General features: G+C 39.0%; 1 protein-coding gene across 1 annotated transcript in view; it reads left to right on the top strand.

Annotated features, from left to right (window-relative positions):
• The first annotated feature begins 11,339 nt into the window (after positions 1-11,339).
• Positions 11,340-18,234, top strand: part of DAAM2 (dishevelled associated activator of morphogenesis 2) — a 200,342-nt gene continuing 193,447 nt past the window's right edge. The window contains exon 1 of the mRNA XM_041477173.1: positions 11,340-11,422. The gene's annotated coding sequence lies outside the window, so the exon portion shown is untranslated. The remainder of the gene's footprint in view (positions 11,423-18,234) is intronic.

Below are 18,234 nucleotides of genomic sequence, written 5' to 3'. Positions count from 1 at the left end.
AGGATGGGGTGGCCACTACTGAAGTGGGTGAGCAGATGAAAAATGTTTTTACAGGATGACTAACAGAGTTGTATAAGAAAAGATAGCCATCTTTAAGGAAGCAAAAGTTTACATCACAACCCAAGTTGCATAGCATACCTAAAACTGAGGGAAATTACACTAACTCTGTTCACTGATCTCAGGAAACTGCCATAATGAGCATTCTTTTATTATGCTAATACTTGCACAGGCTCACAAGTTGTTCAGTTTGGATGTAATAATATGCTCCAGCCAGGTGTGCCAGACATTAAAATGTTATAGTTGGTACCTGCTTTTTCTTCAAGGAAAAAATTTAGCCGTGGAACAATTAAACAGTATGTTCAATTCAGCAAGCACATCCTGCAGTGAAGCCAGAGAAAATGGTTTCTTAAGTAGTGAGGCACTAAATACCTTAAAACACCAAGATCAACTTTTCCACTGAGGTTTTCTATGTATCTGTGCCTTTCTGTAAACATGACAGCACTGGTTTTCCCCATACAATTCTGTGAATTAAGAAATTAAGATGCACTCTTGATCTGTTTGAAATCAACTAGAATAGCCCTCATGTTAGCACAGTGCAACAGTATCTTAAGTCCTCCTTTTTTTAGATATTTTCAGGTGGTGAAAAGAAAAAAGGATTATTTTGGTTGTTTTGGGTTTTTTTTTCCTTTTCACATTCAGTTTTTAATCTAAAATAAACATATTCCTATTGCTTATTCAACTAGAATTGCAAATTTAGGCTGGTCTAGAGGAATATGTCCCTGCCCAGAGCAGGGAAGGTTGGAGCTAGATGATCTTTATAGCCCTTCCCAACTCAGCCATTCTGTGATTCTACATCTCCAATGCCAGATACTTTTAAGGCGGGGTGATTTTGTCACATGTTGATGTTATGCATCTGCAGTTGAGAAATCACATAAATGGGCAAAGGTTGGTATCCAGGGACTGCAGACATGAATTATTTGCCAATGTGAGGAGGCAGAATTCTTGTCTGAATAACTATATTAAAATACAAAATGTTCATTTACCCAGTGTTGATCTTTTGTCTCTGGCTTGGCCATGAATCGTGTATTTAGTTGCTGTTTAGATTTCCCTAGAATCTTTGACTTATGAATCCCCAACTAGTGAGTTGCAATTTTCTTGCATTTGAAATTACTCCTCATCAAATTAAATCTGTGTCTCAGACCATAATATTACAAGCACAAGTGACCTGTTAAAAACAGGTAACATGACCCATATGTCACCTGTTTTTCACATATGGCTGAAGAGAACAGAGGAAATGTAAACCACCCAAAGGTGAAAATAGAATAAATCTGCTAAGTTAATAACTGTACTGCACTTTATGTCCATTATTTCTTCTCCAAACTGATGTCTTGTTGTAAGCATTGTCAAGAGTTTTAATCTTTCACAGGTTGCTTGCAACCAAGATGGTGAATTATAAATTTGCATATTTAAATTCCATATATTGTGGCTCCTTGATTCAGAGAGTAAGCTTCCTAAAGATCTTGGTGGTAATTTGACAAACAAATATATGTTAGGAGCAATTTTAGATGAAGCTAACAGTATATATTTTACTGGAGAATTGTTGATAAAATTGGGACCTATTATTCAAGTTTTTATTATTTTGTGACATGTGGGAGAGGTCAGTGGTTTGTACACACTCCAGCCAGATTTTTCCAGAGATAATAAACATGAAGTACTAGATATGATGGTTGAAAACAGGTATATCAGATTGTTGACATGAAAAATGAAAGCTTCAGGCAGTAAATAAATGAATTTATGAGACTTTCTTCAGAACACAGTTTTGTCTTACAGATGACCAGCACATAGACAATTTTAAAACAACAGATAAGATTTTTAACAGTTACTGTCCTTGAAAAGGCCATGATTTTTCAGACTAAGAAAAAAACCTTTTGCATTTTATAAATCTAATAGGATATGTAAGGACTCCATTACATTTTCAGAGGTCAATTCTAACCCACTGAGATGCATGAACAAGAAATCCTATTTGAAAAACAAAAGGAACAACCCCAAATATCTCTCTACTACCTACATTCAGATAAATAATATCTTCTTCACTCAGGAACAGACATCCAGATAGGTCAGTGCTACTCCATCTTTCTTAAGTGGGATAATCCAAAAGCCTGCCTTAAGACCAAACTGTCCTCCTGGGGTGAGTCACACAGCTACTTCAGCAACTAAGCTGTTGCTAGTAATATAACTTTTACTTTTCAGTTGAGCTTATATTCTTTGCAGTTTACGTTGAACAACTTATCAGAAAAGTCATATCATAAACAACATCTCAGAAAATCATGCACTTTAGTACAAATCACAAGCAACAAGAGGATGAAACATCTTACTTTTAGAAGGTGATTGTTGCAGCATACATTGCATTTGTTTTACACAAAAGCAACGCACAGAGTGTCAGCATACAATTTCAGAAAGCTTTAAGCACTCACTCATTCACAGCAGCACCACTTCAGAAAGCTGCAAGCACCTACCCTTCTTGTTCTGGTCCAAACTTTTATACCCCTCATGTTCACGCACTGCACCTGTGTGCCCTCTGTTCCCTTTGGTGATTGCTCAGTGCACCTGGGCACTCCATGGCTCATTACCTTCAATGCTGCTCACCTGCTTTTCACAGCCGTACCCACTGGGGATGAGGCTCGGCCACAGCCCCACTCCCAGTTACCACAAACTGTGTGCCTACAGATGATAGTGTTATTTTGGCTCATATTTAGTAGTTTAAGAACGGATATGAATTTAATCCAGAATAGCAATTTAAGTATGCTAATTTTTATCTGCTTTTGTTATTAGTTATTGATTGGTTTGAATTCTTGTTTTATAGTTTTGATATATTTGTATGCTCTCATAGGGTTTACCTAGGCCCCAGTATCTGCCAAAGCACCTCCAGAATTTTAATCCCATATTGCTGAAGTGAATGGTTTAGAAGTAGGGAAAATGATGGCTGCAGAAGGAAAATGGGAAGAAGGATTGTATAATTCAGAAAATACCTAGGCTGTCCGATAAGCAGTTCTTTAGATTATGTATTGGAGTTTTGGGATAGTGCTGAGTAAAACTGAATAATGTTGAATTGAAATAGAAATAAATGGTTTGTGTCACAATTGTTAACCATTTGTACAGTTATTGAAATATTTTTCTTACCATTTTGAAGTCTCCAGATGCCAAGTGTGTATCATGATTTTCTTCTGCTGCATATAAAATTACTTAATGAATATTGGCTTGCAGGATTATTATCCTTCCAGCTAATTCCCAATCCAACTCAACTTGCCTTTTCCTGGGCTTCTTGCCACATTCCAGTTTTCCCTATGCTGCTGATGTTATGTAGGACTGAAATGTGGAATTATCTACAGTTCATAAAAGAATCAAGTACCTTAGGCTGTTGTATTCATCTATTATTAATGGACAGTAAATGCAAACAAGAGCTAACAAAAGGCAAGGGATAAGCACATTTAAGTCAGATCAGTTCCCAGAGAAATAATTTCAAAACTTGTCAAACAATTCTTGAAACATGGAAGAATAATGATTTCCCATAGATCCATTGTATATATTCTGGCACTGTAACTTTTCCTTTATATAATATTTTTATAAAACTTGAATAGTAATTTCCATTGGAAGATCTCAAAGAGATTTACAGACATTAAATCTGACTTGTAACACTAGTGTGAAGAAAAAAAGCTGGTTTAGCTATTTGTTGTAAAAAACATCTTTGTCACAGTCAGCTGCTTTGTGCTGTTCTGTCAGCACTAAGGTTCACTTCATTCACCAATTTCTAATCATTCTCCTGCATTTGGATTCCTTTTACACTCCCTAATTTCTGGGGATGCTCATGGGCTAACCTCTCAAATAAATTAACTATCCTCAGAGGGCTTCATTCTATGTGAAAGAAATCACTCGCTTGTGATCCCCCCTGCTGCTTCCAAACATTACTGCACTCCAGTTGTCCTGTGCTTCTGGAATGACTTCAGAGAGCTACTATGGCTGGTTGTAATACGGAGTTGTTTTCATCATGTTTCAGAGATGGGCAGGAAGTAGAAGTGTCTTAATTCAGTTTCTTCAGGGAAGCCAGGCATCAATGCCAGTCCTTTGTTGGTAATCTTGTGGTTGCGATTCACTGGTTAGCAGTCCCCACACAACCCAGTCTCTTCCTGCAGGTTCACAGGTCCTTCCATACCTTCCAGCCGTCAATTTATTTTTCAAATTATTAAGCTGCTGCAATTTTTATCAAATCATATGTTTAAGGTTTAGAAAGTGTCTCTTCCTCCAAACATACTATTATTATGATTTCATAATAATTCTTACATATAACATTATATTGCATGATTTTATGTCAGCTGGACACTATTGAGTATTCAGAAGTTTGAAGAATTTATCTTATGAGCAAATTATGTTTTTGTGTCTTGACTAACTTGATCAAGGGCAATTAAATTGTTATACCTTCCTAGATCTGCCAAATTAATGGTGGGGGGAGGAAGGTGGGAGGAGAAGGAATAAAACTTTTAAGTTTTAAATAATTCCTGTACCTAACTGGGACAAAAATCTTATAGTAACAACTTTTATGACATGAAATCTGTGAAATTAACAAAAAGTTATACAAATATTTGTTTAAGCCTATCACCTTTCTGTCTATACTTGAAATGATCAAAGGAAATGACAAATCAAAAGTACAATAGCCTTTTCTTGTGGAACCAGTTAACAAATTTTATCTTAACTAGTTCATCACTGATAATTTCACCAATGGTGTGTCTTCTACAAATAGTTATATCAGAACAAAATGGACTATTTTAGGGCACATTTGACAATATGTTGTACCTTGGTCTTAGAATATGCTGAGCATCACAACTTTGTTTGTTTCAAGCTGTTTTGGGATCCTAAGGATGACACTATGGGATTTGGGAGACAGTGGGTTTAGACATATGAGAATTATTATTCTGGTTTATTTTTCAGAATTTCCAGCTCATTTCTAGCTCACTGGATTTTTACTAAGTGTTTTTGGCTGGTGGTTTTTTTTTTTTTTTTTTTTTTTTTTTTTTTTTGTTTTTTTTTTTTTTTTTTTTTTTTTTTTAATTTAAGCACAATAGCCATCCCATTACATAATGTAACCCCCACTCACCCACACACCAACCCAGCATCATTGCTTTACTTCAGACACAAAATCCTGGTGCTGTGGGATATTGAATATGTTGAGCCATGTGTAAATCAGCAGTGACTAAGACTCTGGAGAAGCCAGTATGCTTAGTGTATTTTTGTAAAGCTGTTTTTCCTTGCCTGTCTTCACTAGAAGACTGATTATACTTCTATCATATTTCACTGCCCTCCCAAGACCAGTCTAAAACCTGATTCTTCAAATGAGTATTCTGTCTTCAAACTTTCATACATTTATAACACTAGGTTTTCTTCTGTCTAGGAAGAAATAAATGTAATCTGGATTTTGGTGGCCTTCTGTTTAATCTTGTAAATTGACACAATTCTGTAGACAATTGTGTAGGTGCTGGAAACAGTGCTCACAATAACTGTTAAATGTCACATGAGAATAGCTTCTTAGTCATGGTATTTAATAGGTACAAAGGAAAAAGAATGCCTATATGTTTCATTTGTTCTGTTTGCTTGTTTCATTTCTTATATTATAAAACATTAGGAAATGTTTCTTGGCATAATCAGTCAAGATTCTATGCTCTTATCCTATAGACAGGCTGTCTTAATTTCTTCTGCAGGTGGGGTAGCACACAAGGTCACTTTTGGCTGGTGTGGTAATAAAAACTTGGGGCTGAAGCATAGCAGTAAGAATACTTCTGCCAAGACTGTTTGCCTATGTCGATAATACTGTAGCATGTTTCAGAAGCAAAGCTCAAGAACTTTCCTACGTTTTCCTGCCTGAGAAGACACACAAATATATCATGGTAAAATTGCATTGCTTCTTGAAATGGCAGCTTCACAAGAGGAGAAAAGTACAATATCATGACAGCAGTGGAGTAAAATTGTATTTGGGAGACCTTGGGGATTATGTTGATATCTCAAAAATTCAGTAGTATTACACAGACAAAAGTTTTGGAACTGTTGGGAATATTTATCTTTAATTAGCAAATAATACAGAAAGAAGTACAGTAAAGAGCATTGGTGAACAAAAACACCTAAAAGTGTACAAGCACAAAAACTGCAGCACCAGCTCCAGCTGTGTGCTTGCAGTTTTAGGTGTTGCTTCATCACTGAGCTTGCATCAGGCTCACATCAACTGTGGCAAGAGCTGCAAGGAGAGTTGTCTTGAGCTGAATGTCTTGAACTGAAATGCAGGCAGCTGGATCCCATCCCATGTTCTGCCACAGCTGTTATACATGGGTAGTGGCTAAACATATCCATATCATAATGTGTTTTCTATTTATAATTTTTCAGCATTTGATTTTCCAACCTTGACAATCTTTCAATGTAATTAAAAATGTGATGTAACTAGCTGTAAGTTATTACTCTTTTCAGGTTTACTGGTTTAACTCTGTGGGCCACTGATATACTTTTGCATTCATGCCCACAACAAAGATTTTCTGAGTTTTAAACCATTGTAGGAAGTGACTCAGGATAATTGCCAGTCTAATAGGCTCTCCTGGCTTCCTGGAGTCTTTTAAAAATAAATCTTTTTGCAAGAAAAGAGAATGTCTAGGAAATAAAAGAAAAAAATCCCAAAACAACAGTCAAGACACCTAAATTTGATACATTCCATGGAATCGAACTCTCCTTCCTACCTAGGCTCCGCTGTAATACATGATGATTGCTGTTAATATGGTATATAATTGCTGGTATTTCTACTGAGTGCATATGTTTTTCTCTGGCTTCTTTGAAGCATCTCCACTTTAACAGTTGTCACTACAGTATGTGAATAAAAGAAGCCAAGAAACTGTTATCCCACAAAGCTCTCAAAGGACCCTGGTTAACCTGAATTCACTATACAGCTTTTGGTGGAAAACAAAATGGATCTAAGATAGTGCTGGGAGTAGCTAGTCAGGCTGTGATATATTACAAAATGTTGTTTAATTCTGATGTTATATGTCTGCAGAACAATTTAGTTGTCTAGTTGTTTAGTTTAGTTACCAACTCTCCAAGTAGTCTTGCCTACTCAAATCTCTTTCATCAATTGAGTTCTGCAAAGGAGTCAGAGCCTAGCCACAGCTCCCTGTGGGGGACAAAGCTCACTCTTTCCTGTGTTGGTGGTGGAGGCAGGGTGTTGTCAGCTAGTGCTGCCTTCTGTCTACTCTCATGTATGAATACTGCCCATCTAAGTTGCTGATTTAGTTTGAGAAGTCCAGTCTGTGCTTCAGACTCTGAGTTCAGTCACAATGTGCTGCAGAGATTAAGGTTTTGTAAGTATTACTCTACTTAACACTGCATTACTTTTAATTCTAAATGTTCCTTCTGTTGTGTGAGCCTTATTTTCCATTGATTCTTAATTTGTGTTGCCTCTGATTCTGGAGGAAACTGAGTCTAAAATGCTGTCAGTTCAGTGCTATACATTGATTATGATACTTAGACACTTCCTGTGCTCTGCATGGTCCATTGTGGCTAAAGAAATACCTCAAGTACATGCTGTATAGCTCCAGAAAGTGCTTTGTTCCCCCTTTCTTGATTAGAGTATGATCCCTTATACAATTCAGAGGTAGCTGTGGTAGTGTCTTAGAACAATCCTTCTTGCTGGCACATGTTTATCTGCAACACATCACCAGCTTTCCTGCCAATCACTTAAACTGTTTACTAATCCTTGGTAAGCCATGATGCTGCTTCAAGCCTTGGAAATTAAGATATCTACAAGACCTGTAGCTAGTTTCCCTCTGGTCAGTGCAATGGAGAATTAAATCCAGGGCCAAGAGTACACAGTAAATAGAATTCCATCATTCAAAATGAAAGGAAAATCACCGGGTGGATTTAAAAACTAGGGCCAAGGCTGTGTGCATCTGAGGACAAAGATAGAGCTCTCTGCATGCTTTGGTGTGTGCTATTCTTTGAACATATGCCATAACTTTGCATTTCCTGAATTCAGTGGATTGGAAAAAAACCTGGCAGTTTCCCAAACTGAAATATATGCAGAAATAACATACATAGCAATACCAGTGCAAGGGAAAAAACCCCAGCATCTGAAACAACTTCATACTTAAATGTGTAAACTGATCAGCTATGGGGTTCAAGAAAGAATTTCTCTTCTCTCTTCAACCGCTCATCCTTATGTAATGTTCCAGCCCACAACTGGCTGGATGTAGTGTGTTTTCCATTCTTCATGCTCTGAATCATCAGGTATCTAACCACTGCTTGAGGCAGTGTACTAGATTAGTGAGCTGAATGGCCTGTTCCACTATGGCAGCAAGACTAGTATTTTAATAGGGTTTCATTTCCTTTGGTTTATTATTTTGTTATGTAGCACTAAGGGAGTGACAACTGGACTTCAACAGTTGCACATGTGAACATGCATTAGACTGGTTTGGATCTGAGGAGCACATGCTGTCTTGTTTCAGTCATGTGCAAGAGATGCAGAGGGTCTCAATCAATTCTCTGTATTTTCTCTGTGTTTCAGGGCCGAGTAGTGCCTATGCTTGTGTTGGTCCAGTGTCCAAAGCTGGCCCTCCTCATCCACCAAAAATGCCTGTCTCTAGTGTCTTTTGGGAGAATTACTCTTTTAAATAAATTCTGTTTAAAATGAAACATTTTTTTCTCTTGTATGCACATTCCCAATCTAATGGAGAGGGTTCTCAAGTATAGGAAACAGGAGTACAGATTGCCCACTGCTGTGTTCCAGAAAGGGCTTCTGTAGCATCTTGTGGGATTGACTCCTGTGGGATTCAATGCAGAGGCTATGACTATACAACCATACAACTGGCTATTCTACCTTTCATTTTCATATAGAAATGCAACAGGTTCATAGAGATACTTTCTTAGTCCACCGTAGCTGGAATGTTACAGCATTTCTAATGGGATGAATATTTCTACTTTAACAACTACATGGTAAGGGCCATATCCCTTCAGGACAGAAATTAAATGTGCTATTGGACACAGGTTAACTGTCACTGTCCATGTCACATATGGGTAAACAGAGAATTTCAGTTTCTTGGCATTTCAATTTTGCTGCAAAATCTTTCAAAATAAAGGAATACAATTTGTTCTTGGCTCAGCCTGTAAGACAGACTGTGGTTATTCATGCTTTACTTCTGTGTGGTGGTCAGGGTTTCCATGTTCTTCCTACTCCACTCTCCAGGGAGAAGATGTAATGTAATCTTATGAACCAAACAGAAGAAAGAGGAGTCACAGATAGCCATCTCATCTTTAGCAAACACCAGGAGCCTCTACTGTGCTTTAGAAGAGCTGAGTCAATGAAATCTGGTGGGATGTGGAACTCCCTGCAAGGAACAGCTTGGGTATCGTACAGAAAAGCCCTGAATTACTCTGCCTTTCAGAGTTCCTGCTGGATATCCATGGGACGAACTGCCAAGAGGTAGCAATGTAACTCCAGGGTTGATCTTTAAAAAGATTAGCATGCAGCATAACAAGGCAGGGACTCATCCCTGAGTGATCCTTGTTGATGCTAAGCAGACAAGTGACAAATCTCATAGCCAAAGGGGACAACAACACCACTTGGTCATTGCTTGGATTGCACTGTCAAAACTGGGTACCTTTTAATTTTTTTCTTTATATATAAAAACATTTTACTTCCTTTGCGTGACTGAATACCGCTTTGGAACTGGAATAATTTTCTTGTTCCTCCATCTGCCAGATTCGTAGACACACCTTGTAAGTATAAAAGTGGAAATCTCTTCAAAGAGATACCATTTTATTCTGGAATGTATCTCAAAGCTTTTGGTCATAGTGATAATATTACAGTGCACAGGGAAAGCTGCCATTAGAAAGTTATCAGAGAAAATTTGATTTTAAGCCTTTTGAAGTTGATCAGATGATTTTTATTGGTTAAGGATAAAAGCATCATATAGTCAATCCAGGACAGAAGCTGGTAATGGTAGAGAAGAAAAGAGAAAAGCATATATATATAAAAAACCTAGTCCACACAGCCACAAATGGTAAATTTGCTCAGCTAGTAAGTTGCACAGAAAAGAACCTTGGCACATTTTGAAATAGCAATTGCATCTCCAAAAGTGGTACCAAGGCATATACTTCTTAACTGCTTACAAATGGAAATGATGTGGTATAAAAATAACCAAACCCAGTTGCTTATAATAGCAGCACATTTGTACACTCCTGCAGAAAGTGTTGAATAAGTTTTGAACTTCTTAAAAAGGTTTGTCTGTAATCAAGCAAAGCTCACTCAAGGACTTTCACCATTTATCACTTCACCTTCAGACTTGTTTCATCTCTTAGATTGGACTACTGATACTTACAGGCTTATAGTCAAGCTCAGCTTCTAAATACAAAACAAAGAGGTCTTATCAGTCCAAATTTATCACCACTTACCTCAGCAGGATTATACCACGAGAGCATTTTGCTCTTCAAGTACTGATTAACATTAATGCTAATACTGTTTCGCTTTTTCTCCAGCATCTCTTCTCTTCCGCATAACACCTAAGTGGCTTTCACAGCAGGTGAAAAGCCATACTGTACAGTAGCAAAAGAATAATGAAAAGATGCAAATACAGAGAGCATAATAGAGATCAAACACTATATTAATTTCCTGAGCTGGTATTTATTTGAGATAACACACTTCTAGAGAAGATATTTTGAAGTTAGGAAGGAAGATGGCCAAAATGGCCCACATGCTTGAGAAAACAATCCAGCAAAAGGAGTTAGTGCCAAACTGATAGAGGTGTGGACAAGATGCTTGGAAGGCCCTATTTCAGTCCTGTTTTAGTTAAATCCAGTAAAAACCTGGACACAGCAGAGGGCTGTGGGCTTGGAGTGTGTCTGTGAGAGATCTCTATGTCATGCTTGATTCAAACCCTGTTTAAGCACAGCTGAGAGACTAGAAAACCACTTTCCAAATGGGGACTTTCGTGACAGATAGTTACAGCCTGGGTGTGGATATAATATACCATGGATGGAAAAGTACAGGTACTGCCTTTTGCCAGGGACTTATACAACCACATCTGTAGTTCTCCACAGTTTCCTCCATGAACCCCTTGGAGAGGTTTTCTATCCAAGAGCACAAAAATTACAGATCCCCCCAAACTGCGGTTTTAAATCTACCTAGAAAAACTTTTAGATTGTTCATTCCATAAATATCTCTTGCAGGCTGTCTGACGTCAGAGGATTTGGAGAGAGAGGCTGGTCTGAAAGTGAAAACAGCAGCAGTTCCAGTCTCACTCTAACAGCAGTGCCAGCGAGAGGAGCAGTACAGGCATTTCTCTGTGTGGATTACGGGACTGCAGAACAGGGAGGATCCGAGCAGAGACACGGCTACTACAATGTAAGTGCAGCTGCTGCAGTAAAGCTCCTCATGTTTTTGCTTGTTTTCATGAGCAAATCCCTGCAAGTACGGATTGTCTTTCCTTCTTCTTTTTTTTTCTCCTCTGAAATATCCTGAAGCCAGCTTGGCAGCACACACAATTCAGGTTTAGTTTGATTGCTTCTCTCAAAGGTATGCAGAGGGGCTGACAGTATAGGCTTTTGCACTCTTCTGTATGTGGATCGGGGTGACAGGGGATGAGGGAGGTCTGAGGAGAGCGAGGAGGGGATGGTCATGTTTTCAGAAGACTACAAAATTGACAGAAATTCAGCTAGTTCATGGTAGCAGGAAAGGAAAATCCCAAATAAGCCTTAGGCAAAAATCAACTTCCTTAGGTAACTCCTCAGTGTAGGATTTCTTTTTTAACTCTTTAATCCCTTGTCATATTGTGCAGCAAGCAGTTCCTCTTTCCTTATGAGGATGACATGCAATTCCCTGGCCCCTGAGAATAAAGTCCTGTCCTGCTCTGCCAGGCTACTGGTGATAAAAATACTAAAACAAGTAAGGAGAGTCACTTGGCTAAATCTGCCAAATTTAGCACCTCGAGCCGGTACTCGCTTCATACTAAGGGCTCTCCAAAGAAGCCTCTGCTTCTGCAGAGACGAGGTATCCCTCACATCTAAAACCTAAATGTAACAGGGTCATACATGAACAAGTCACCTACTACAAGGAGAATCTCCCTGCAGATACTGATACAGGCACCTGGTCCAAGTCCAAACTAAAAGTAGTGATTCTTAGCAATTTTTTTTTTTTTTTACACTTCGCAATCCAGAGATTCCCAAGCCTACTCCATAAGAAGATGAGGTTTCCAGTGGGGCACACAGCTGTACCTATTTGCAATTAAAATTCAATGCTGCATTTAATTAACTTTGCCTCCTGTGAGATTGAAAACCTCACACCTGGGTGTCTGCTCATTCTTCAAGTGGAGAAGTGAGAAGTTCTGGGGACAGCTGGGTAGGCAGCTGTCCTTTTCATTGTCATCTTCTCTAACGAGACCCGTGACAGAAGCAGCTTGCTTCCCCAGAAACAGTTTGAGGCCTCCTGCATGAAGATGACACACTTTGCAAGCACTTGTAACTGTAGGAAACTCTTGGCCAGCAGCAGCATTGTTGGCCTGTGCAGTTGCTGGAAGGAGAGATGATGCCCTTGAGCATAAACACAAAGCTGGGCTGAGGAGCAGAAGCCACGTGAATTGCACAATGCGAGTCCCCATGCTGTTAGCAATTGACTTCAGCCAATAAGCAATCACAAGGAAGGCCACAGCAAGTCAGCATTCCCTGCATCAGGCTGTTTTGTTGGGAAAAGTCTGCAAATACTTTTCCTCTTGAGGGTGGCAGTGTGGGTTATTGGGGCAGGGAGAAGGCAATAAAAGAGGAAAACTGAGAACTGAGAGGAGGGATGGTTACTGGGATCTGCACTGCATATCGAAATTGAGCAAGTGTAGTTAGCTGTGCTGGAAACAACTGCAAGTTGATGTAATCATCACCATGCTGGCTAATGTAATGGAGATAGCCTTTACTGGGCAAGTGGTCAAGGTCTAATCCCCACTAAGGGATGCCATGCTATGCAAATCATGAGCTGGAGAATAAGCAACTGTACTGATGCATGTGTAAGGGTGCGAAAACCCAAAAAAAGCAGATCCTGCAAGGATCTCAAAAATCAGATCCTGCAAGGATGTATCTTCAGACTTGGAAGGAATCATACTGGGATCTGAGCTACTTTGCTGTGACATATCAGAATTTTTTCCTCTACCCCATTTATTTCTTACTAGATTTTGTTTCCAGTGGGCCTAGCAGCTCCTTTTCCAAGAAGCTGCTTTTTTTCTGAACAAAAGCCTAATCACTTGTAAAAGAAAAAAAACTTCTTAAGGGATGTAGTAACTTGTTAGAAATCTTTATGCCCCAATAAAAAATTGAGAGCTGTCACAGCCAAGGCAAGTGTCTGGAGCCACAAACACTTTTTAGCTGGTTCAACAGTTTGTCTCTCTGAAGTACTTTAGGCAATTTAGGACTCATATTCAGAACTGCTGAAAGCTGAGAGGGTAAGAAGAGGAACTAAGGAGGAGATAATTCCATATTTGGGGTGTTTTCATCTGACTGCTTCCTGTCTGTCTCATTATTCCTCTCTCTTTCCTTTGTCTCAGCATCCAACAGGTTGGCAACACTACCTGCAGGGGTTTGCAAGTCTGGAAATTCCCTATGGGCTGTCAGTTGTGGTTCAACAGGAAAGTTGCATACTGAGTGGAAGGCTGGGAAGAAAAATGGGGAGGGAGATATTGAGCTGGCAGGACATAAATTCAGTTCAAATGAGAATGCATGGGTTTTAGCATCCTTGAATTTGGATGAGATTACAGTAGCCAGGAAATTGCTAGTTCATCTATGGATAGACTTACCCTGGAAGCAAGATAAAAAAAACAACACAATATGAACAAGGCAGGCATCTTTTCAGTTTTGTTTTGTGGAACAGAAAGCTATTGCCCGTTGCAGCTTATGACAGTCAGTGTAGCCCTGAGGTTTTAAAAGTCTATATTATGTGTTACGAAGTGAGGTCTCATGGTTTCACAGAGCTGAGTAAGCAAATTCCCTGGATAGCCTAGTGGCTTTACCACACCATATCACTTGTCTGCTGCTATCACTGCTGTTTGTTTTAGTTGTGCTTCTTATGTGTAGTTCTGTTCATCCTGAAAAACAGTCACAAAAATTTTTCTTACCAAGTACAGATATCAGGTACACTTCTTAATTGACAGAGAGGCTCATCAAGAGTTGAATAGCATCTTGAAGGGATCTCCAAAATTGATTGAGTTTGCTCCATCTGCTTTAGTCGATATAAAATTCCCCCAAGGTCCGATGGTATCCGAAAAACCCATCTAGTCCCTCCAGGCCAGCCATCTGACTTAGAGATTGAGCAATCAGGGGACACTATTTCCTGACACATAGGGGAAGGATGTGTGGGAGGCTTGGCTTTCAGCACTTTAGTTGCTGTGAATTTTCAAACCTGGGTCAGTCCTATGGAGAGCTGACCCTCTCTCCCTTCCCTGCCCTTGCAACCCCCAGGCAAGCACAGCATGTTCCTAAATTAAAAGAAAGCTGACTGCTCTTATTTTCATTGGATGGAAGAGTTTATGTGTATTTTCCCATGCTTTTTGGTTTGTTGATTATTGACAGTGGTGTCTCATGTGGCTTTTCATTTGCTAGTTGTGATCCCTAATATCACATTTCTTTGAACTCAGGCATGTGCAGAAAACCGGTAGTTTTCAGTACACATACAAACATGCAGCAGGTCTGAATAATTTATCAAATGTCTGCAATTCCACTTAACAATGACATTACTTCTATTTGGCACAAGTCTGTTATCAGGCCAAGGAATTGTTATCTTCCAACCTGAGTGACCTGAGACACAGAGAGTGCAAGTCAGCTCCCATATGGTGAAAGTTTTCTGGAGCTTTGTATTGTTCAAGAAACTTACTCCATACTTCAATTCTAAGTAAGTCCAAGTAACATCAGAACTTAGTACAGAGAAACTGAGGCCCAAGTTGTGCAAAGTAACCTGTAATTTTGGCTCTTTATTTTTAGTGTCTTTTAAGACACCAAGACACTCAAAAATTGAGGCAGCCAAAATTATAAGCTGTTTTTGAAATGCTGGCTGAGGGACTTGGGCAAATCTACAGAGTACATTTGATTCTGCTCACATACAGAATCCTTGCAGCAGAGGAACTCTCTGAAGGTCCGTGAAACTACTGAAACTACTGCTGGTTTACAGCAGTGGAAGCCACAGACAAATGTGTCCCATGTTGCTGGAAGCTCCCATGAGCTTTGGTGTGTCAGTTCTGTCCTCATGGTTTATTTCTCTTGACAGGAAGTTCCCAGCTGTGATTTGCTGAGAACCACAAAGGCACATGAACACATGACACCCAGGGCAGTGCTATGGGTAGAGAAGCCTCAAGCCATCTTAGTGCTGTGTGTTAAATGGGTACCTGGTGATGGTCAAGCAAGCCTTTCCCTCCTTGAGGCTTTGTGTCTGGTTTATATGTTGCTCAACGTTCATGCCCTCTGTTATATATACATTTTCAGTTTTCTACATGGCATTTCAACACCTGAGATTTTGGCTTCTCTGGTGATCTGTATGGTGTCAGATAATATCTTCTAATAGTAGGAATTTACCAGACACAGAACAAAATCTATGGTGACCAATGACAGGACCTGAGGGAATGGCCTGAAGTTGTATCAGGGGAGGTTTAGACTGGATATTAGAAATAGGTTCTTCACCCAGAGGGTGGTTGGGCAGTGGAACAGCTCCCAGGGCAGTGATCACAGCACCAGCCTGACAGAGTTCAAGAAGCATTTGGACATTTCTTTCAGGCACATGGTGCAGCTCTTGGGGATGGTGCTGTGCAGGGCCAGGAGCTGGACTCCTTATAGGTCCCATTCAACTCAGGATATTCTGTAATTCTGTGATTCTGTAAGATGGAGTAGCAAAACTGACAAGAAGAAGCTCAGGGTTTTTTTGATTTAGTAGAAAATTTATTCTGACAGTACAGCAGGCTTGTAGCAGTGATAAGGCTTTTCTGGAGTTAAAAATTAAGGACTTCAGGTAAAAAGAAGGAAATAAGATAGGAAGGAAGATAAGAAAAGGATGAGATCAGAAGATTTACTGGAATTCAAGGAATAGGAGCTGGAGATCAGAAGGATGTGTTTAGACTGTGAAAATGGAAATAGAGGTAACCTTGAGGAACTGAGAAAAACTTTGGCAGCAAGAAAGAAATAGGCTTCATCCCTGAATAACAAGTGCTTGCTGACTTCCCAGTAATAATTGCTGAAGTTGGTATTTCTGCTCATGAATTTTGACATTCACATTTGTTTTTGTTAGAGAGTATTTTTCTCTTCACTGTGCCCCAAAATGACTAAAATCCAGGCAAGGTATGTGCCAACCCAGCTCTTCTTTGAAATGGGGACAAACCTGATTTGTAAGATCCAACAAGTCTATTTTGTCTCCTTGGTATAGTACTTTTATAAAGGAGGCATAAACAAGAACTCATTTCTACTATTTTGTAGCTTTTATTATTCAAGGCAGTGAACAAGCCTAATTTGGGAAGCTTTCCATATTGTTCGCTGTTTGGAGGGGCAAACTTTTTAGCTGCTTAAAGAATTGGATTAATGAGCTGTGAAAGAAGCTCTGTCTTAAGAGATAGAAATTATACAGTCCCCTATTCCTCTTTGAAGAATATGATCAGGTCCAATTTAACATTATAAGATCTGACATAAAAATGTGTTCCCAGGACAGTTTAATAAAATAAATACACAAACACAGAAAAGAGAAGGAACATTTCTGCCAAGGAGCACAATCCAGGTTGGATTTATTGTGAAGAAATCATGCAAACATATCTTTGAAGGTTTAAGAGCACATGGCAATATTTTCTTCTCCTAAGACAAAGTTGTGGGAAGAGGTGAAAAATCTTGGAGGATGGGTCCACTATTAAACATGATAATCTGGCTATACTCCCATCTGCAAATCCTAAATTGAAAGGACTAAGCAGAGGTAGAATCAGACTATATGTGGTTTTTAAATATGCTTTCCCTAAACTTCTGCAGCTGACCTTTGCTTGGAGATATGGTACTGGTTTAGATGGACTTCTGACTCTGTGTAGTTAATTTTATATTCCTGTGGTCTTTGTGAGAGAAAACAATGTGAAGATCCTCCGATGTTTCAGCAGTCATATCTGTAAGATGTTGACTGAGGAAGCTGACCAGACACATTATGAACCTCCAGAAACTTATACATATTTTGGACGCCATTAAGTGTCAAGAATGCTGTGAAAAAACTATACCTGCATTTTTAGTACTGTCTGTGTCTTCTTGACATTGAAAAAAGGGATCAGCATCTCTGCTGGCTCCCCAGTTGAAAAGTATTACAAAGAGTGACAATTTTTCAGAAAATATTTAACTTGCTAACCCTTCTCTAGTTATTTTTTAGGGATGTTTTGTATTTCCTTTTGCATTTGAATATTTCTTAAAACATTTCAAACAGGCATACTCATCAGTAGCATTCAAACAGGCATACTCATCAGTAGCATATTGTTGCTGATACTTTCGTAACTAACAAATATTTTGAACGCTTCCATTTTCCAGGAAAGCTCAGTGCTTTAGAAATATAAAAAATTAGGATATTTTTAAGTAAATCATGCTGGTCTTTAAAAATCATTAATCTCTTTGCACGCTCTTGGTCCTGTACTGCCATCTGTTTTCTTTCAAATCTCCAGAAGGCTGTGACAGAAATACGTGGGAATCCATGTTGTTCTGCATCAGCCTGCCAATTCTGCTCCTTTGCTTGTCAGGTCAAAGCAAACAACCATTTCAAGAAGGAATTAAACAACTGGGGAACTGTTTAAGCATCTTTGTCTCTGCTGATCCTTGCGTAGAAGTTTCCTGGACTCTTCTAGAGGTGTAACATGATTTCCCTTTAATAGAAATCCATTGTTTTCCCCCTAGTGTCTTACAACAGTCCATTCCCTGTGAAAACATGTAGTCAATAAACCATCAGCCTACAATACAGCAAGTTCTGTACTTTCCATTGGTTTAAGATCAAACCATGAAAGCTGTGGGTTTTGTATGACCATTAGTCAGATTGTTTCTGATACAGCTGGGTCATGTCAATGGACTGTTCCTATTTGACCACAAGTTAAATGCTGAGAATGTTTTCTTGTCTGCAATCATACACTGTATAAGAATGTGAGAATAAATCACATATATATAGCAGATAAAGTCGGCAGTTTATTG

Source organism: Pyrgilauda ruficollis, unplaced genomic scaffold, assembly GCF_017590135.1.
Source record: "Pyrgilauda ruficollis isolate IOZ18807 unplaced genomic scaffold, ASM1759013v1 scaffold4, whole genome shotgun sequence".
Lineage (NCBI taxonomy): Eukaryota > Metazoa > Chordata > Aves > Passeriformes > Passeridae > Pyrgilauda > Pyrgilauda ruficollis.
The sequence above is the reverse complement of the archived record's forward strand: the minus strand, read 5'-3'. Positions and strand labels throughout refer to the sequence as shown.